The sequence below is a fragment of the Cephus cinctus genome, unplaced genomic scaffold (genome assembly GCF_000341935.2).
Source record: "Cephus cinctus unplaced genomic scaffold, Ccin1 Ccin1_scaffold0160, whole genome shotgun sequence".
Classification (NCBI taxonomy): Eukaryota; Metazoa; Arthropoda; class Insecta; order Hymenoptera; family Cephidae; genus Cephus; species Cephus cinctus.
Window position 1 is genome coordinate 196,451 of NW_014332886.1, and position 22,238 is coordinate 218,688.

A 22,238-nucleotide genomic window follows, 5' to 3' on the forward strand; every position below is an offset into this window, starting at 1 on the left:
ATTTTTTTATTTTACAAAATTGCAAACTCACCACTTACCAGCAATGTTGACGTCAATAAGACTTGCCACCCTCAAAGAATGTCACAAGGGCGCTATAACATCCGTGAACTTTTAAACTTTTGGGGTTAATCCTTAGAAGGGTGAATATAATTATCGGTCTATACTTTCCTTTCTATAGAATTGCCCAAAAGTCATTTTATTTTGATATTAAAAATCTTCAAATGGCTCAAAGTATTTGTCTTCGCTATCTCCATCATATTATTTATTATTCTTTGTTGATAGGGTAGCTTTTTAATATATAAAAAATATATTTATCGTGGATCATTCACATCAAATGCACCACCTGTAGGTAGTTTTACAATAGAAATCATCTTGACAAGCTAACGTGCGTTTGTTGCGAATCACTCTATATATATTTGCTACACTGTTGAAATTATTATACATATATAATAAATAATTAAATATATGTATACATATATATTTCGTTTCAATATATGTTACAGTTAATATTATAATATCGTATTCCATTTAACTTCAACCAATCCAAAGCAATAGGGTAGCAATGACTATAAAGTAAATAATTTTCCATCCAAGTTCCATTAAAAATATTCAGGATAGATTTAAGAGAAAAAAATTAATAAAAAATGAGTATGGATGAGATCCTTTCATAAAAGTACAATACCACCATATAGATATGACAGGAGTAAAGAATGAAATTTGATAGAAATAAAAGTCACATAAAAAAGTTGCTGTATAGTGTTGGCAGAAAAGCATCCCTCTGTATCCTCCTAAGTAAACTCGGAAAAATAAGACAATAAAGTGAATGCAGGATAAAAGAAACGTAAACTAAATCATAGCCGTGAAATAAAATGTCCCATGTAAGTGAGAGAAGTGACAGGGCAAACGGCACTACGGTGGAAATCAATTTGAGGCATATTGTCTGTAACTTGAACCCCTATGTTTCGGGCGAAATGTGCCGTATCAGCCCTTACACACATAGTAGTCCAATCAAATAAGCGTCCCGTTGAGAAAACTTTTCATGCTTGTCAATCTCTACTTTTGAGAAGCGCGTGTGTTTTATTATAACATATACATAATAATATATAGCATTGTAAAAATGATATTAAAAAAAAATATAAATAATATCCGTAAAGTCCATAAAAACCAAAGAATAGCAATGTACCTATCTATAATGTTAACAGAATAGAGAGAGTTTTAATCGTAACAACGAATTCTGATTAAAGTAATAATTTTTTTCAAATTATATTTCCATCCGTTTTATCGCCTAACAGTAGATAGTATGCATAGTCAGACACCGCGTAGACATGACATAACTGAGTCTTATCCTATAATTTTCCGAATCCGAGGGTAAATTATCTTGCTTCATGCGATATGTAAATCCCATTATAAGTAGGTGACTCAGTAGATATTGTAGGTGGGAACAAGATACGTGTCAAGGATAATTTACAACACGCTGATCGTAAGGAAATTCGGTTTTGGTTCGCGTTACGAAAAGCTATAAGTGTAATGGGAATATTACAGCAATGGGAATAGCTAGTTGATACATTACGAAGAGGATGATTCGAGGCGATCGAGTAATTTTATGAAACATGAGAAAGAGAGAGAGAGAGAGACTTTCTTCGACGTAGCCGATCATTATTCACGTTAACGATGAGACGCAATGCTGTAAGTGAATTTGCACTAAGAACTCGAACCGTGGTAAATTAGAATGTAAATAATTCATAACGCGTAAACTTCGCGTCCTCCATGATTCTCCGAGTCACCAACAGACATAAAATTAAATACTAAGATCTTCTATGGAATACGAAATCTTATTTGGAATTGACAATGCCGCGTATGAATAACGATTCGAGCCATGATTCTGTTGACAAGTTGTTCGTTGAATTTTTAGGGAGTTCACTTCTTGTTATCGTATTTCGAGGGTCGAGTACAGGGCGAAAGTCCTTGAAGACTGATTGTATTGAAAAGGAAAAATAAGTGGTTGGAAATTGATTTTTAAGAATGAATTTCGTACTCGTGGTGGATTTCGTTTATGGGGGAATATTTTATATATATTTTTTATCTTAGCCAACCTGACAGTTGAATAACACTATCTGATGGAAGTTCACGTTTTTCCATTTATTTCGTATCCATTTTTTATCCATTTATTTCGTATAACATGTTTAAATACGACTTGTACTCGTGGAGCTTTGGTACGCCTTAAGTGTTTGCCGCTTCTGTGGACGGCGCCAACTTTAAAAGTACCAACTTGTAGAACCAAGTAAGCTCTCGACCGTTTTCCGCTTAGAATCCAATTAGGATGAGCTAAAATGGATCAGGTTACGGCGGAGGGGATAGGAACGAGTTTGAATGTTTTCTACGTGAAGAAAGATACGTCTTTAGTGAGATTGAATAGTGGCTAAGTGAAATTCAATTTTTGCGTACAGACTCAATGGAATACCGAGTACTTTGTTATTCGTAACGTCCTGGATAAATAGAAGATAATGGGGAACTTTTAAGAAAAGTGTGTAGAGCATAGTAGAACGGAGACATAGATTTTTGGGAATTAAATTTTATGTACGGAGAACGTATATTGTGATTATAAATATTTTCAAAAATCATATTCGATATATTAATTCTCCTGGTATTACGCAGTGCATGGTTATTGAACATTTAATTACACATACATATGCATTATGAAAATTAAAGGAAGTGTTTATGCTATATCCAATCGTATTTGCCAGTGAAAACAGGACATGAATAATGGAAGATTATACTTTATACCAATATATAAAATAAGCTTCCACTCTAAAAAGCTTTCGAGATTAGCGCTTCATCCGTCAGCAGAAAGCACAGAAAAGATTTAAAATGAATATCTACCACCGGAAGTAAATAGCAATTAAATTGTCCGATAATTATCATAGTCTCAATTCAACAATCTCTTTCTTATTGCTGTGAAAAATTCTTCTTATAATCATATAAAAGGATCAAGCAAAATATTCCAACTACTTGATGGTAATTTTCACGAGTTCCGTTGAACCGCCTTTGGATTTCCGATGCAGTCAGCTTCCTGTTCATTTTTGATACACGTATTATTACTAACGACCGGTTCTCTGCTTTAGAAATGACTCGAGGACCTTCCTCTGCGTGCTTTGTCCTTATTGGAGGCTATTTTCCAGAAGGGAATGATGGCATCGCCGGAAGTAGAACGCGTTATTTTCAGTTTTTTTGGCAACGTGACGTAGGCAAGGGGGATATACGTTTTACTATAGACAAATCGTGAAGATGATTTAATCGGATGCTGCCCGAGAGAGACTGGCGCAAAAAGGTTTGAGTGCAGTTATAGGTCTTGCCCGGAAATATTTCGACGACAGTGTATATCATACGAAAGGAGCCTGAAATTACTCAATCTCGGCGCCATTATGGTAGTAATTGGTAATACATTTTTATTTTTTAATTATAAATCGAATTCGTACCGTTTAGGGTTGATTCTTACGCAATGTTTATTTCAGATTATTTAATGCTATTCATTGATAATACTTTGTGTGACCTAAACTTCAATCGACACGTCAGTGAGTTTAGTACCCGGAAAGATTTCTAGAAATTGTAAAGCCTTCTCTGAAAACTTGAAGAACTGATCGGTCTACCTCTGACACAATTTTCTCCCGCTCTGGTTTCTTGTTTCCTATTTCGTCACAGGGTTTTCCCTTCTCAAGGTAAATTTGCATTTAAATTCCATTCTAAATTCATCGTATCCAACGTCAGATGCTTGTTCATCCAGAAAGGGTGAAATGTTGGATAAGATATGGTACACAGTACAACACTGAATTTAGTTGATGGTCTTTTTAAGTGCATTTAAATCAAGATACAAAAATTTTATTTTTTCCCATTCGATATACGCGGTACATATGAATATTTCTGGCGATAGTATTTTCTTTTTTATGCTGTCGATTCGTATTTTTATATTATACAGGTATTAGATACAAAAGTGAATTTCATTTGGGATTCAGAGGATATACATAATATGAATAGTTTTTTTTTTTTTTTTTTGAATTTCAATCTATCCCAGCCGTTATGCACGTTTCTTTATTGACTTTGATATTAATGTTTGTCATTAATTATCGATAAATCGATAGACAGTGACGCAAGTCTTGTTTTTAGTTTATTGTACTGAATTTGGCGCATTCTCATTAATTCATGGTGAAGCAAGCGTTTTGCATGAGTAAGAAAACGTAGTAGAAGGTAGAACGACTTAAATTTAGTATGAGGCAGACACGTGTAATAAAAAAATTAATTCTCGTTTATTTCCTCAGGCATAATATTGTACTTTTATTGAACGACTCTTTGTCGTATTTTCATTTTCTGCGTCAACAGGTTTCTTCCTGCGATACGTTATTACGGTACGAGTTTATTAGGACACAATTATTCAGTAATTGATGAAGCGAAGTATCCTGGCTTCTACGATAATTGACTACTGTGCGCCGAATTGTAAATTTGCTAACTGGGCAGATTCGGCGCTTTAATCTTCTACATGTGCGAAAAGCCAGTTACCCTATACGTAAATAGAAATGTATGAAACAACTAATTAAAATTTTGCGATGACTTGAAATATCAAAAATTTTGCATAAACAAAATTATATATATTTACTATTTACGTAATTGCAAAAGAAACGTAAATAAATTGAACGTACGTGGATTTGGCCATACGCGAATATTTTGCATCTGTCAGTATTTATATTTATCTGAAAGAAGTAATAACGCAAAAGTCATATACAAGAAGAGTTCTTTATTTTGTCAGTTTTTGAAAATGAGGAGAATGTTGTATCGCAGTATGAGATAAAAAAAAAAGTAATAAAGGAGAATTTTTGATCCACTGAAAAAAGCTGGATATTTAAATTTTTCAATTTACAGAAGTAACGAGAGCACAGAGACCTGTGTGATACTTGCTGTGTTACAAGCTTTCGCATTGGCTCGCGGTGAAGCTACAAAGAATATTGCTGGGAATAGTCAGCGCGCCAGTGTTGCTACGCTTTTCTCTACTTGTCCTACTAAATGGTTGAATGGATGGCGCTGGTAACTCTCAAGGGCTGAGAAGAGGCTCAACCCTCCTTAGGGAATAGAGGAAGGAACTTTGGAGAACACTCGGATTGAGTGTAGAAAGGTGATACGGGTAAACGCAGCTACTTTCTCACAAGGATAATTCCTTCAGGCAACCTGGATTCCTGCACTTTTGTCTAATCGACTTCACTTTGACATTTCCTGAGTAAAATTAAGGCATGACGCGTCTTTTCATCTCATTTTGTTACGTATAAATATAAGGATTCAGCAAAACCACTTGTACATAATGATACAATTAAAATTTTGACAATATCAGTATTTTTTTTATTATCCTATATGTATATCAGTATTGTATACCATTTTTTTATATTGACGAACCATCAAGTTCTAAGCTCTAGTTCTATAAAACGAATCTTCTTGAATTAGATTCATTAAAGTAAATCCCTCTAGTAGGGTTTATAGTACAGTCGTTATTTACTTAATTACCAATGAATTTTAATATTATGTAATAAAATAGGACTTTGGTATTTATATGGATAGGATACAAAATGCGTATAGATATGTGTTATTGTGTGGGCAACAGAGAAATTTTCGTTTGGATACTACAAAGTTTGTTAACATTTTTGTTGTTGATTTATCAAAATCGTGGTTATGGATCTTTAGAAATATCCTAGAATATTTTGCATTTTCATAGAAAGAAGTAAATAATCGAACTAAATAGTCGTGATTTAAAACCAGTATGACTGTTGGATTTTATTGAAACATTTATCTTTATGGATAATATTTCCGTATTGGCAATTCTTATGTTCTCAACTGCAGCGACTTTTCTTATCACGCTGAGATGTACCTACTGATGTTATACTGATCGATAGTAAAGCCAATAGCAAAGTGCATGGGCACGTTTTTATAAATGCCCACACATGGAACGTATATTATTCTCGTTGAATCAAAGCATTTTATTCTACCGCGTAGTCGTTTGATATTTATTTCAATCCATTGTGTATTCATAATTATTTTTAGCGAGATAAAGGGGACTCCGGCACGTGGTTAATAAGTTATGTAACCTTTGAAATATTTGTATTTAATTAGACACAACGCATAAATCTTTACTTGGGTAGACAAACTTAATTGCACTGTATAACAGACGATTTTTACTACGATATTTTCAAATTGTAAAACAAAGAAATATATATATATTTTTTTTGGAAATTACCCGTAATCATGTAAATATATTTTTTATTTTTCCAACATTTTTATGAGTAAAAACATGAATGAAAATACAAGGTCCATGGTAAAAGCAGATCGTTATATAAAAGTTTTTGTATGATTATCGTTAACGATGCTGTAGACGTCCAAGACATTTTACAAAAGAAATTCACAAAGCTCAAGTAAGGATTAAAGAATAATAGAATCTTAAAAGTAAGTCCTGTAGTGGTGTGTGCCATTTACAGAAAAGTATATTTAAGATACTAGATATTCAATTCCGGAGCAATCGCGACATTCAATATTTCCATAACTGATTTCGACATTTTCCTCGTTACCTCTGAACCGATTTTCTTATTTGACTTTCTTCGTTCCTGGTCCCTTTATCGAGAGCATCGATGCTCTATTTTGAATAACTCAATCCGTACCTGATTTCAGACTGGTTATATTATATTGTTAACGCCAGAATTAAAATTATGTATAATTTTGATATAAATTAAGGGGGAAAAAATCATTTTATATAATAAAATATTAAAGATTTAATGTGATGTGATCACATGAAATCCTACAGCACCTATATTTTTGGAGATGGGGACCATGTCTGACTTTTTATTACAATAACTTAAGGGAAAGAGATTTTTATTGAAATTCGGCTGTAATATCGTATTCCGCGTACGGATTTGTTTGTAGATTTTTTGGCAAAAAAAATGTCAGCGAAATTGAAAAATATGTTTGAGCCATAGGATACGCTTTTATTTCATTTCAAAACATTTTCTGCCATTATTGTTATTTAGTAAATACTAAACAAATAATTCAAAAAGCTTTTACGTTTTTGTTTAATTCCTTTTTTGTCTTTAAAATAAATTGATAGCAATTCATACATATGAAAATATTGTATGTTTATCCTAGTATACATAATGTATTATCTTACTTGGATCATCCGTAAATTAGTAATTCAGTAATAGGAAAATCTCATTATACACGGTCATGCTGTATCTAATTCCAAAAATAATAGTTTCCCGCATTACCTAAATCCACAAAAACCTCTAACTTACCTTTCCCATCGTACGATTAACCACTAGTTGAAATAATAATACCATTTCCAAGTAAGCTCAGACCCATTTACCATCTGACAAATATTCCGCAATAATACGGACACATGTTACAAAATTCAAAGATACATCCAATTGCCGTAAAAGATAAACGATAACAAAATTATGCAATAAAAGAACCATTAAAAAGATATAATTTCACAAAACTGATCATTACAATTCTTAAAAATATGTTTTTGCTAATACAATATAAAAAAAACTAATTGAGTTCCAACGATGCGCTTATCCAACTATAGAATGAAGCTAATCATAATAAATGAAACGATCGGTAAAAGTTTTACGAGGAGAAGTAATAAATATACATATAAACAGGTATATATGCAGTAGTATAATGAGAATTCAAGACACCCTGTATACGTTTCATTGGTTAAAGTCGGATCGTACGTTTAAGAGAATCAAAATCCGCGGTCACAGCCTATACGTTAAGGAAGGCATTAAGGTAGCTATAGTATGTACGGACTATAGCACGCGGAACAATATCAGTAAAGGAGGAAGTGCATATAGGTGGTACCGTGTTAGGGGGTGTCGCCTATTCCGGTAGCGCAGACGCGAATTTATCGATCGTTGGGATCCCGGGCGACACCCTCACCATTCTTGGCCGAGCCTCACTGCTTCACCGGCGAACTAGTGGGTAGTACACACACACGACATAGGTAAGTCGAACTGTACGGACCTCTCTAGTCTCCGAGCGCGTCCACCATCCACGAGAGATATTTGCAGTCGAAAAAATCGGCGCCGATCGGAACGTGCTTGGGAAAATATCGTGATTTCTAGATGCGACCGTAACCCGGATGTAAGAACCGTAGTGGCTGAAGCTAGTGCGCAGGCCGCCACCCTTCGACCACGCAGACGTGGCGCGTACCAGTTTCACGTGATCGCAAGCCTCTACGTTTCCGTCGTGGAAAATTGTTCGTCTTATTTTTTACATCTTGGAAAAGCCTTAAACTCCTGAAAATCACGTCTGAGATTTCACTTTCAAGAGGTCTAACGTGTTTGCGGTTTATCACGTCTTTGAAAGTATCTCGAGTCGATTTCTCGTCCTCGTGCACGAGGACGTTTCCGAGGTAAGAGAAGTGTCGGCCACTGAGGCCTTTCATGACGGCGTTCTTCGTGTCGAGGAACCCGGAAGACTTTCAGTCTTGTTGTGGGTATTTTGGTGATTTTTGAGAAATTTTGCTAAAATCAGTGATCAACTTACTTTTCTGTATTTTTCTTTCCTATTATCTCATCATTGTTTGTTATCAAAAGTAAAGCAGGTTGGTTTAGACTATACTAAATTATTGGGTTTGATAAGCTATGCAAAATTTATTTTACCTATATTTTTTTCATAAATAAAAGTGTTATTAGTCTTTTCATTTTTACTCACATTATTATGTATGGTCAACATCCATTTTTTGATACACAGAGTCTGGGGAAGCTAATAGTACTTGTCATACTTTACATAGATATTGAAAAATTGAAACGCTCATTTGTATCTATACTTTATTCAGAATAGCATGACTGTGACCGGTAATTGCAAAAAAAAAAGATATACGAAAGTACCTACAGATTCTTCTTTTGTTCTGAATCATTTAACCACTTGTAGTATTCATTATATTGGAGTAGCACTACGGATTACAATGGCCATTTTTTGCCCATAGATTTTCTCTAATTCGCATAACGAAAATTGAAAGTTCTGTATATACGAACAAATAAAAATTAACGTCTACGAAAATATATTTTACAAGTGTTATAGGTCTCCTTGGTATCGGCAATAGGATTCATCAAAATTCGTTAAAAATTAACAATAGAACAAAAAACTGTAAATATCTCTCAAAGGATGGCTTAATATAAATATAATTTGGTTAATATAACAAGTTCAATTGTAAATACGACTACGTTGATACATAGTGTTATATGGTTATATGTTGGTTAATAACATCAGTAGCGAAGTATCGAATCAATGTTATTCCCTTTAGTTGTCATAACGATTTCGGTAACATGATTCAATTACGTTGTGGACGAAATGCAGTTGTGACTATAAATTGCATGTAATCGTCATTCTCCAATATCTTTAGTTGCATTTTACTATTTTATCAATAACATGACGTACATTACAGGAGCAATATATTTTTCTCATGTAATTCGAATGTCATAAATAAGTCTAGTATATATATTTGTTTAAACGTAAAAATTATAGGAAAACAAACACATTTTATTGTAAATAACTAACACAGATGATATTTACAATTTTTCATGTCTCCCTCTGTTCAAAAACTGACAAATCTCATTTCTCGACCGGAAATTAACTTTGAGCGATTTCGTTTATTTACTATTTTTCCTGATGCCGGAAGTTTGAAAAGCTGTACGGCATGTCTTGAAAAAGTTTCAAGTTTCGGAAATGAAGTTTAGTTAAATCCAAAGAGCTAGCGTTTGATATGCTCGAAAAACAAATTTTTGGACAAATTTATTTTTTTTATGTCTCTCTGTCGTACAATAAAAAAAAATACATTCAAATGTATAAGTTGAGATCAAAGTATGTCAATTCGTATTGAATCGATGAATTTCTGGTCATTTATTTTTTATTATTATTTTAAGATCAAGTTATCATCGTATTTTGAGTTATGAATACTATGGAGAATATATTGAAAATGTATAAAATGATGGAATCGTATTACCGTTTAGTATAGGTATTGAGAGTATTTCTATCACAGGTAGGGATCAATGCAATACCTCAACGTGATGGAATCGCAATCTCCTACTACCGACTTTCGACGTTTTTATTCTCGATCGAGTAAAAAAAATTGCACCTATAAAAATGGTTATCACTATCAGTGCGCCGTACAGCAGTAGCTGGTTTACGGTGCCTTAAATGGCTGCAACTTCAAAAGCGAATTTCAACATTGAAATATTTATCAATGCACGCGAAAAATTGTAAAATATTAAAGAAATCATTAGAAATATTTTTTCTATGAGAAGAAAGGTTAAAACCGCGAAAAATCTCTTCGTCCCTTATTCGTGTACCAATGAATTCAATGGATCATGACTGGGCCCGAAAATATGAATGAAAAAAAAAACATGTAGTAAATATTTGACAAACTCTTCTTTAAATATCATAATCTAGTATTCTAAGAGTACTGGTTATGATTTTCACAAGTTCATCTCTACAAGATCCATTCAACCCTAAATCCAATCGAAGTGGAAATATAGGTAGAGGACGTGTCCGTGAAGCTGACATTGGCATATCCGTATTAGGTGAATGAGAAATGTCTGCAAAAGGGTCTAAAGGGTCGTAAAAGGAAACTCAAGAGTGGGTCGATGTAACAAATCAAGAGATCTTTATCAGATTTCGAACCCTTAAGGTCACAATTTTCACGCCACGATTCTGATCCTCGTATAAGGCAACCTCAGGTTAGACATAAAAGAAGAATAGCGCGTCTATTATATCGTGATATTATTTACAAGGAAAACATAATAATTTATGTTAAGAATTTTATACCAATATCTTGATTTAAAAGAGTAGTCTACCAAGATTATTTATACGGCAATATTACCTGATATCAAATATATCTCTTGACAATTAAATTTCATTTTTACATATTTTACATATTTTATTACATCAGCTGAGAGCTATACAGTGTCCTAAAACTTAACGTTTCGTTTACACATATCAATTAAATTTACACTATTTTCGCACCACGATATGGATGAATGAATAATTTCGACTTTCGAAAAATAAAATGAGTAAAGAAAATTACTAGACATTCCGAGAAATAAATTGCGAGCGTAGTACAAGTGGTCAGATGCAGTACAGAGTGTAGTAGAAGGCACAAGAAAAAGAGAGATTTAAGTGAGGCTGCTATCGGTCTTTCCGTGACGTGAAGCGTCGAGAATTTCGCATGTATGTAGGTACTCGAAAACCTCGAGTGTAATGGAAACGTTGGAAAGGATATATACTGTATAGGTATACATAAGACAGGGTGGTTACGCCCTGTAACTTCACTATTCTACCCTTAATACGTCAAAGTCACCAGGTACGTGATCTCTGCAGCCGTTTTATTCTGCCACGGTGAAACTCGCTCATTGGATTGTGTATTCACAAATTCTTCTTATCTTGCAAAAGATTGGCATGGACTTTATTCAATAACATTATCTTCTACTCGCTTTGATATCGGATGCCATCGAAAATTCAATTTTTAGATCACATTAGTTTTTTTTTTTAAATTCACTGTTAACACTACTAAGTTGTGGCAAAGCGTGAAAACATGCGTGACTTACTTGACAATTGACGTTGACATAGGGCGTAGAATCATCGTAGGACCATGAAGTTCAGTAGTGCTCAATGGAACATTATGCGGAGGCGAAAACATTTCAATCTTTATTAGTTTTTACATTTTCGGCCTTGGAGCGTTGAATATGCACTAGAATATGTTCAAGTTTCGAAATCATGAACCAGGTGAGCGAAATGGCTGGATTAATGATGCAAAAATATAGAAATATTAAGTATAAATGCTGCTTAATTAAAGACGGAATGAAGAATGAGAATCATAGAGCACGGCCCATGCAGCATGGTTAGTTGTGACGTCACGTAGTACTACTAACGTTCGCTGCGGCAAAAAGTTAAAGTTCTAGTTGAGGAAAATATGCTAGTTGACAGCTGGGTTTATTCGCACCCAAAAATCTTCATATTGGCTTGATGTGAGATTTCGTAGTGATATGCTGTTCTCCTCATGGAAATTTGTCAGTCCCTACAGAGCTCTTCTTTCGATATTCATCTATAGTTTCGTGAAATTGTGTGACAAATGCGACATCACGATTAGTAACCATGACACCTCAACCAGTCGGGCAATATCCTTATTTACTTATATTTCGGTAATTATCGGACTCCGCTCGGACCGCGATTTCATCAGAAGGCTTCAATTGAGTGAAATATATTTTATGATAGTGGTTTCTATGATTCGATTTTTTGGTGCAATGTCCTCGCTTCGAGTCCTTAATCGTGTGAATTACCTACGCGTAGAAAAGTCAGTATGAGTATCCTACGTAATTTACATATAACCTCAAAAGATTCTACTTTTCTTTCCTGCGTCTGCGGCATATTAATATTATTTTACTATTTATGTGTATACCGTAGACTGTATATATGTATATTAGACACCCCTGTATATCTTTATATATGATAATCGGCCAAATTTTATGCTTTAAAGAAACATGTTCAACAGCTCATTTCAAATTACCTCGTTCTGCTTGACAAACGGCTCAGGAAAGATTACTTTTTTTAGTAAATTGCGTGTGAATTTCTCGTCGGCACTGGCTTATACCAAGTCATCCTTAATCTTTGGGGGAGATTTCATACATTTTTTCATTTCATTTTTTTCTGCCTTCTCGGTGAACGCAAATCTGCTGGTTTCATGTTGCTTTTTTGTATCACTTTTCTTTTACAGTGCCATGTGGTACGAGTTAACCTAGTGCTATTAAGGGTAGGGACCTATTCTCCATCGATTGGCCTCCTAGGACTCGGGTTAAAATGCGTTACAAATAGTCGTAGCGGGTGACAGAACAACCTGGCGCGATCTTCGTGTGTCGATATGTCTCTGGTGTTTCCTGCTAAGTTTTTTTTTTATCAATAACACTGTATAAGCATTTTATATTTTATCCCTCCTGAATATAAATTTTTGTATACTATGTATGAATTCAGCAATAATGCGTATTCATTAATATTTCATATACCTAATTTTGTTTGTAGACAAATAGAAATTGAAAAAGAATTATAGCGATGTGTTACAAAAGATATCGAAAACGTTTGACATATCACGCTGTGTATTTAACACATAAGTTATTCTGATACTACTTGTTCGTTTGATTATTTTATTTATAATAAAGAGATATCTATAAAAATTTTCAAAATAATTTGACAATTTAACAAGCTCGTAAATTTTGTTTAATTACGATTTGGCATGAATGATACAAGATAACTAACACTTTACCGAAACATTCGAAACGCTCAGTTAACGGAGAGCATAATAAACACGCTAGAAAATTCTATTAGTAGTTAACAAGGAAAGTAGTGGAAATTCGTTTGAATTTAATTCACTGAATTGTTTGCTTAAATTGAATTCCTTTGGCTTACGTGTTTAGCACGGCATACATAACCAGTTTTAAGATCGAACCCTCCTTCGAAGGAAACTTGACAGCAGTCCAAGTTTGAACCAGCAATTTCAGTAATTCATTATAAGCACCCCTTGGGGCAACTGCAGAATTTCCATCCTAGGACAAAACTCTCGTGAGAGTTCATTCGGTCAACGTGAAGAATGTCTCAACGAAAACGAATAAATATAAAAAATAATACATCCACGTAAATCGATTGTTGATAAATTCTACCATTGAATTCTTACGGAGTAAAATTAATTGGATTCCGAAAAAAATTCTTCGAGACATCAAAAAGTCAGACTCCATTAACCATTAGCATGAAAGTTGACGAATTTCATAAAATTAAGGTGAAGTCTCTTTATTTCTTAATTACTTTTCCCTTGTTTATTGTACGTAACACACATATAAATCTATATACTAGTCCCTCTACCAACCTTTGTGCGGTATTTTACCGTTTAAACAAATAAAACGTTGATTTTTTTCCTTATGTGATTGACTTTGCAATAAACCGTCCGTTTAACGGAATTGCATTGTGTTTAATTCACTTTTCAAATGAAGTTTCACACGGTTCACTTCGAATACATGTATTTCAATACCAGTTCGATTTTCTACCGCCGTTCATGGCGGAGTATGGTCGTCTGGCAATTTAATGGTATTATTCATTGATTTTCATTCATTTTTCAAACGGCACTTTACGTGGGTCCATTTCGCTTCGTATATAAATCGAAAAAGGCCGACGCTCTACCCCCATATCTGTTCACTACGTATGCTTTTGCTCGTTTATTGAAAAAAATTATTCATACGCGAACACCTCTCGCTCTTCATTGACCACCGTTAACAATGTTTCTCCCTGGGTGTCCATTTTGAACCTTGCTGCATTTTGCACATTCTTCGCAGATATTCGAACGCGAAATGCTAATCAAATTCATTGCTAGTTCCGCGCGATTAAAAAAATTATTCCCCCCCCCCCCTCATTTCCAGACACATTTTCACTAAAATGTTTGGCTGCTACGTGAATTTTAATTTGAGCATTATTTAAATAACGAAATTGTATCATTCAAAGTACACAGTGAATGATATACCTAAACAGTCTGGATATCTATACCTACTAATTATGCACGAAGCATCAGTCGTTTCATGACAAAGTACAGTGGAACTTGGATAACTCGAATCTCAGGGGAAACGAAATGTACTTCGAGTTAGCCTAGTTTCGGCCTTTCGGGTTTTTCAAGATATATAGGTGAAGCATTAGAAAACTCCATAGTCTTGTAGAGATATTTGATTTATAGAAGTTCGAGCTATGGAAAACTCACTTTATGTCATACTCGTGTATGCAATGTTACCAAAGGAAATACTCAGTATGTACTATGACAGAAACCGGCTTTGGTCCAAAAGATTGTAACCAAAAACTTTTTACTGATAATTGATAGCAAAATACGCCGGAAGTGTGTATTATGCCCCGTTTGACTGTTCAACCTTTGATAAACACATTATTATGTTTATGTCGAAAGCGATTAATACTGACGTCATATCCATCCTACGTTATCAAGTGAACCTTTTCATTAATACAAACTGTTCGGCAAGCACTATGAAAAAATATTTTCCAAGATACTTGTTACGATGAATATTACGATTAAACCGACTTCGCGGTCATTATCGATTACAATTTACGGTGTATTTAACCGAGTAAAATCCTTAATGCTAAAACTGTATCGGCGATATACGCTATCGGTAAGAGCAAGGTTTATTACGAGATTTTCACAATTTCACGATACTTAATGATCTGACGATTTTCGTGCAGAATATTTTTCCATAATGATTAATATATTTTACTATCCGTATATACATATGTCAGTACGAATCATCCGATGAAAAAAATGATTCCTTTTTTTCTTTATAATTGCATAGCATCTTTGCGGTCAGTTGAGAATTTCGATATTCGATATCGTCACATTTAATTTAAATTCAATTAACAGACAGTTTGAATGGAATTAATCGATGCAAGTGCCGTTTGACATCTGAACGTTTGTTTCTGAAACGATAGGTCCTGATAGGTCCATTCCCGTCTCTTTTTTGTATAGTATTCCATAGCACACAGATAAACTTAGGTATACTATAGTATATAGATAAAATGAGATTCTTGTTTTATGTGATTATTTAGAGGCATTACGTACATTAACAAGGGGGTTTACGGTAATACTATCCGAGTCGCTTAGGTTATACTTGGACGAGAGGATCATCCATCAGTATGAATGTTCCTTGACTTGGAATACAGTATGCTAAAAGTGATAAAAAGTAATTTTATTAGAAGGTAATTCATTGAAAAACTAAATAAATATTATGTTATATACTAAATAAATATTATGTAATAGTATAATTTTATACGAACGAAAATTAGTCAGATTACATAAATACCTTTGCTTCAGGGAACATTCGTACGTTTCGACTTTCACTAGAGTTTGATTCTTAAATTTCGTTATGATTTAATAAGTGTAATTAAATTCTTTGCCACAGAGACATTTTGACTAAATTAAAGTGCTGTTATGATAACTGTAACTTTGGATAACGTGTCTGTTATTTGAATTTTGTATCATTAATATTCCATGTTTTATATTCCAAGAACCAATAGGCATTTGCAATGTATTTTTGTTTGCTACTTTAATTCACCGTAAAACCAATTTTTAAGAGTTCTGAAAAAGTAAAATTTTGTTTAACACAATTAGCTTTTTTTTTTTTATTAATTATTGCATAAAGTAATGGTTACCGAGTAATGTTATGTAATGAAACTACCACGTAGAGCAATCAATATTGCAATGGCCTCATAGTCACACATGAAACAGGTTTGGTTAGAATCTATTTAGGCGATCCTAGTTTCCTATGATGAATCCAATTGATTGGCATGTGATCGATAATGATGCAGTAATACCGGTCAACCATGTTCTAATGTCATTGCCAGTATGATGCAATTGACACACCACGACAGGCTGCACGCAGGGAAGATACGTGTACGCCTGGATAGCTGGTCTTAATAATCTCCGTAACGCACGTTATATCAAAGTGATACGACACCATATAGTCACCCGTTAGCTGAGAATTTCTGAGGTGGAAGTTATAAGCTGAAATACGAGGGTCCATAATTACCTAATTGAATTTCAAAATTCAGTCGATAACGACCAGTCTTGATATAACGAGTGTAGCAGTTACTGATATCAATTCTATTGTACCAGCATAGTTATTAATCATCGAAAAAAAAAATATTTACAGCCGTCGAGTCTTTTTATTTAATAAAACACCTTTTTGTTGAAATTTATCATCTTTATTGCTACGCTGTCTGCAATTAATGTGGGTTCGTTAATTCAACAATCTGTAGAATTAATTAAGAAACTCGAACGAGTTCGCGGTTAAGTCTTGTTTTTATTTGTATTGTCTGCTATCTTTTGTTATGTTTATTAATCTTTTGTCTTTATGTCACTGTGGCGTGTGCTTTTCATTTTTACGGGTTCTCTAACAGCTTTCTCAATAGAATACAAAATTACGACGTTTCATAGCTTGCTGGAGTTTGGTAATGTCGATCCGGCACTGTCCAAATTATACAGTTGACGGTAGTATAAATTCAGTTCTAAAGGTCTAGGAAATAACATTGGTGTAAACTTCGAATGGCTAATGTAGTCAGCACCGATCTAAATTCTATAGGTAAACTGGAAACTATCGTCTATAAATTTGCATCAACATCTGAATAGCGAATGATTGTATACTGGGATTATTAGCCAGAAACATGATGATCGGTGAGTACAAGTAATCCCTCTGTTCTGTATTTCGAAACGTGAAACAGAGCTAGCTGTCAAAAGTTTTATGTCAGTTTACACCAAAGGGAACGAACTGTGGTTAATTATTTTTTTTCTGTTGCTGTAACTATCATCGACATCGCGGTTCAATTTTTAACGTGGAGGAAAATGTGAATCGAAATAAAACCTCCGTTAGGGTCGACGTTTAAATACTACGTAATCGGATTACTCTTTCGGATTAAACTTTTGCAATAATCTGTATACCGAATTTTCATCCCTCGCAGACATCAAAGCAAACGATTCTGATATTTATACACTTGCCAAATTGTATAAGATTATTTTTTAGCGAATTTACAATTTGCGACAGTTTAGGTTTTTCTGATTGATGCACGCCATTTTTACTTTACTTTTTTTATAGAATTGACAATTTCATGAAATCACCGAGTAGTTGGATTATCACTTATAACTCTTTCATTTTGTCTGGCTGAAAATGATGCTCGCATCAATTTTTAAGAAAAAAAATTGCCAACGACAAATTCGTAGGGAACGAACGTACGTGTCACAGTGGGAAAATCCAGCCATTTGCAATTTGAACTCCTGCCAAATTGCGAGTGGCCGGATTCGGCGTTTTCTCTATGTTCCGTCGAGGAAGCGTGCAAGCTAACTTTTAAGGATCGTTTAAAATGTGTAGCCATGGCAGTTAGGTAACTCTTAGACCACCGGCGGCCAACAATTGTGTATAGTCTCCCAGAGAGCAGTACGCGTCTATAGGATGAGCATTGGATTTATTAATGGCAACCCATTCGCCAAGAGTAACGTGAATGTCCTCCTACGTTCATGAGGTAGCGACATTTTTCACCGATATTACCAAGAAAAGCCAGTAAAGTGATTTAAACTGCTAACGTCTTCCGATACTTTCCTTTCATTATTTACAACGTTAGATTAGTGTTGATGTACTACACGTAATAAATACCTACATTCATATTTCCAATTGAACATTTTTTCAAAGAGAAATCATTTCCATGTTAGCTCCAAACCCAACACTTTAACGTGCTATGCCCGTATTTAGGGACAGTCCGAAAACTTCTATCTGTAGAAAAAATTAGTTTTATAATTTCAGAGATATAAAAATTTATTATGCCCAATTTTATTTAATAGCCAAAAGTCGCTTGCCTCTATTGTTCACAAGGTAAAAACCTATTTACAGCAAGTCGCGTAAATTCATATTTTCAGTCGAACGAGTTCTCAACAGGAAATCATTTCCTTTTGGCTTTAAAGCCAAAATTACACGTTACCACGTTGCTCGTTGAGTGACACTTGCAATTTCTCCTGTTTCTCATTAAAACTTTTTAACCTTACTTTCGTGAAAGTCTTCGTCCTCGATAAGCTCAGACTTTTATTCATAGCTCAAACGATTTTTGGAATTTTCTAGTAAGATATTGGCAAACGTAAATGTTTTATATGGATGTCAAATTTTTTTTTCTATCTTTTTGTCTCCTTTCTTTTTAATACTTGCGACCATCAGCTGGCAAGTATCTAGGTGTCTACGGTGGGTGTCTTGTAAGGGTTGGCAGCTACTACATTTTACATTCGAAAAACGTAGCTTCACTATCCTCCGTTGTAACGTGCAGTCAATATCAGTGAAGAGTTAAATTTTCGGTCTGGAAAACATTTTATTATACCTCCGTTCATCTCTGTCAAACCCAGCCAAGCCCTATCTAGTTACTTACCACTTTCTTCTCGTAAATACTTTTTAGAAGTAAAGTTTGTACTGGGTATTGCCGTTTTTCAGATACAAATTCTTGTAGGGCATGTAACATATACGTACACAGAAAAATATACGTGAAAGCATCTTCTCAAAATTACCCTAATGGTCCCGATATTATCCCCTTTTTCTCTACTCGTTCCTTTATCATCCCACGTTGGCGTAAATTCTGGCAATCACTTTTGGGAAAGAGCTCGGTTATATGGCGCAACTTGTTTTACACTTTGTATTTTCGTCGAAAATGTTGAAGCTGCACACTCAATATTCTTCACTTACAGTAAAGCCTTTAACAGTAAATGTGTGTAGTTTCAATGGGAAAACTAAATAGCTCTCAGGGGTAGTTTCAGCATTCATGTTTATAATATATTATGCAGGTAGTATTCGTCGGCTATAATTTTATAAGTCTTAATAACTATAGTTATAGTGCTAGCACTATACAAAATTATTATTCAATTTAGTAATAATATATTACGTTTATCTCTTATTCATTTACGAATCTCTATATGTATACGCACAAAAACATATATAGATATATAAATAAAAGGGTTTACGATGTCACCGAGGGTCCGAAGCCATTCAAGCTTCCTATTGAGAGCCCGGGATGAATGGTTACACGTGTTATCGACCGTCTCCGGAATTTTGAGACAAAGCAAACGTCGATAGGAATTTCAACCCTTAACTACGCAGCTCCAGTTCTAGAAACATACTTTACAAGTCGAGGTCTGTGAGACCTGAATCTATGGTGCTAAATGCGGTGGGAGGGCTAAACATAACATCAGTGAGGTCTTTGAGACCACACGTGTGTAGTTAAGGCTTAACAGTGAAACAAGAATTTATAATAAATTTATTAGTATGATTTGATTTATAGCATTATCCGCCCTGTTGTAACAGAAGGTTAAGCATAGAGAGTTGTCACCTTTGTCGTTTTTTTACTACTTACACGCATTAATATTTTGCGCCATCTGAAACCCAAGGCGTCGCAACGTTGTGCTTAGGAAGTTACCGGCGTTCCGCCGGTAGTGTCGAGGACCGGCTTCTCGTTCTGGGTCGATACGAGCCCAGCCTATGGGTCGGGCGTTGCCTATTTCTGCTTGTCCGACCACAGTGTCCTCAGGTTTCTTCGACGTTTACAACTAAGTAGCATGGCTATTGTTGGCCCCCTCAAAAATTAATCAACATTTTGAAGCCTGAGCTAAAGCCATTTTACATCTACGCTTACATCATTGTAAAACTACTTGCGATATTATAAAAAACTGTTATTGGCACGATTTAGCCTCAGAATTTTTTTTCTTCATACTCACGTAAGTTTTCTGGGTTATGCTCACTTATGTCAGTTAGATTTGTTAAATTTTATTTATTGATTAAAATGTTAAAGTTTGTAAAATTTTACTTTTCTTTTATTAACCCGGCAATAGGCGCCTGGGAGTCTGAGATATCCCTACTCAATGCTTTTCAAATGGAGAATAAAATCGCGCGACCGTTTCCAGATTAATCGCTTGGTCCCCGATTCAACTGTATTGCGTTAAGAGTAAATGGTACCTTAACAGGCTGAATGTGACAGGTTATACTATTTTTTATTGTTATAGTTTTGATATCGAATGAGACGTGCATTATGATTGTTTTCTAAAGTATTTTAATAATAAACTTGGTTTAGCAATACCAACTTGAAAGAAGTGTTATTTTAAGGCTCTTGTACAAAGTTGCACTTTATTAAGGTATTGCATAACGATGTGCTTATATTGTCATTAAAACTGAAGCTTGCGTCTCAAGTACATCGTTAAAGCAGTAACGTAAGAAAGAAGCTTATGGATGGACTATGCTTTGTCATCTATCGAAAATCTATACGAAACAAACTATCAATAAGGACTTTCAATGAAATATAACCCTTTATAAAATCATTATCATTAGCCAGTGTCGTAATGCTGATACTAATAGTGTCATCATTAGATCCCAATCTGTTTGATGCGGCGATCAATTCAGTCATTTTAATATCAATTTTATCTAATGTTGATAATTCGAAAATGATTGTCCAAATTTACTGTTTATTTTAAAAGGTTCTAATTGGGCTTCTCCGGAGCCACCCAACACCCCTACTCTTGGGTTATAATTTATTAATTATTTAATTAACTAATTTATAATAATTAGATTGATGTCCGTACTATAACGATTAGTCGCTATTTTAAAAACTCCTCTATGTACGGTTTGCCACAGTCGCTACTCAGGCATCTGCTTAAATGAAATTGAGTACTTCAATGATTGGTCGTATAATAGTCTTGCGGATAGTGATCATTGCATATGTGAAAATTCGTGATATGTATGTGGATGCTGCAATCGGGCTGATTACATGAAAACGTGGTGGGATATTCTAGTATTCTGTGGTTGCACATGATTTTGTATAGGCGATTCCCCCATGCATCATCATAGCCATACATTATCAATCCTCCCTTAACATTATCGAAATTAATATTTTTATAGGTTATATTAATATTTTCATCTGCGTTTTTTTGAGTACTTATAATTCGAGGTTATTCATGATATATATTGTATGTAATATATAAAATATCAAATGCCTAGGATATTCTATAGACCAGAATTTTACACGGCATAGAATATATTCCTGGATAATACTTGAATGCGCTTAGATTATCCGATTGATTTGTCAACATCGAGTGGTCCGATTCTGTCTGTTAGAATTGAGTCAATCGAAGCGTTAAAAGCGACTTGTGTGAGGATGAACTGGGAGTCACGTTTACGAATTTTCAATAACAGGGAGCTTGGTAGAGAGAAATCAAGATGGGTAACCCAGCTCGATAGAAAGATCGTCCAGTCATGCGAGTTCCGTCGGTTGCAATATTCCTTAATGAAAAACTTGGACCCCGTGAGCATTCCGAAGTAACTTATTGCAACTTTGAACCGAATGAGAAAATTTTTCAACCTCCTACCGAGGTATAGAGAGGGAGAGAGAAGTAGGAAAAAAAAAAAGGAATTGCCGTTGAAAAAACACTGTCGAATCCGAAACTACAGAAAACTCTCAGAATACGTTGGTTTTACTAGGAAATTTTTTACAAAGTTTTTACTTGAGAAAAATTCCTATTCACAATTATCCTTTTTTTTTCTTACCATTGTTTTGACATGGATCGAGTAACCTGTTTTTACTGTGCTCTTGTAAATGGGCTCGAACGTCTT

At 34.5% G+C, this 22,238-nt stretch overlaps 1 protein-coding gene across 2 annotated transcripts in view; it reads left to right on the top strand.

Annotated features, from left to right (window-relative positions):
- Positions 1 to 7,935: 7,935 nt before the first annotated feature.
- The window catches only part of LOC107263714 (synapsin), a 92,833-nt gene continuing 78,530 nt past the window's right edge, over positions 7,936 to 22,238 (top strand). The window contains exon 1 of one of the 2 annotated variants that reach the window (XM_015731205.2): positions 7,936 to 8,026. The gene's annotated coding sequence lies outside the window, so the exon portion shown is untranslated. Of the gene's footprint in view, positions 8,027 to 8,222; positions 8,438 to 22,238 lie in introns of those variants that run through there. The other variant, XM_025081125.1, reaches the window with a different exon arrangement.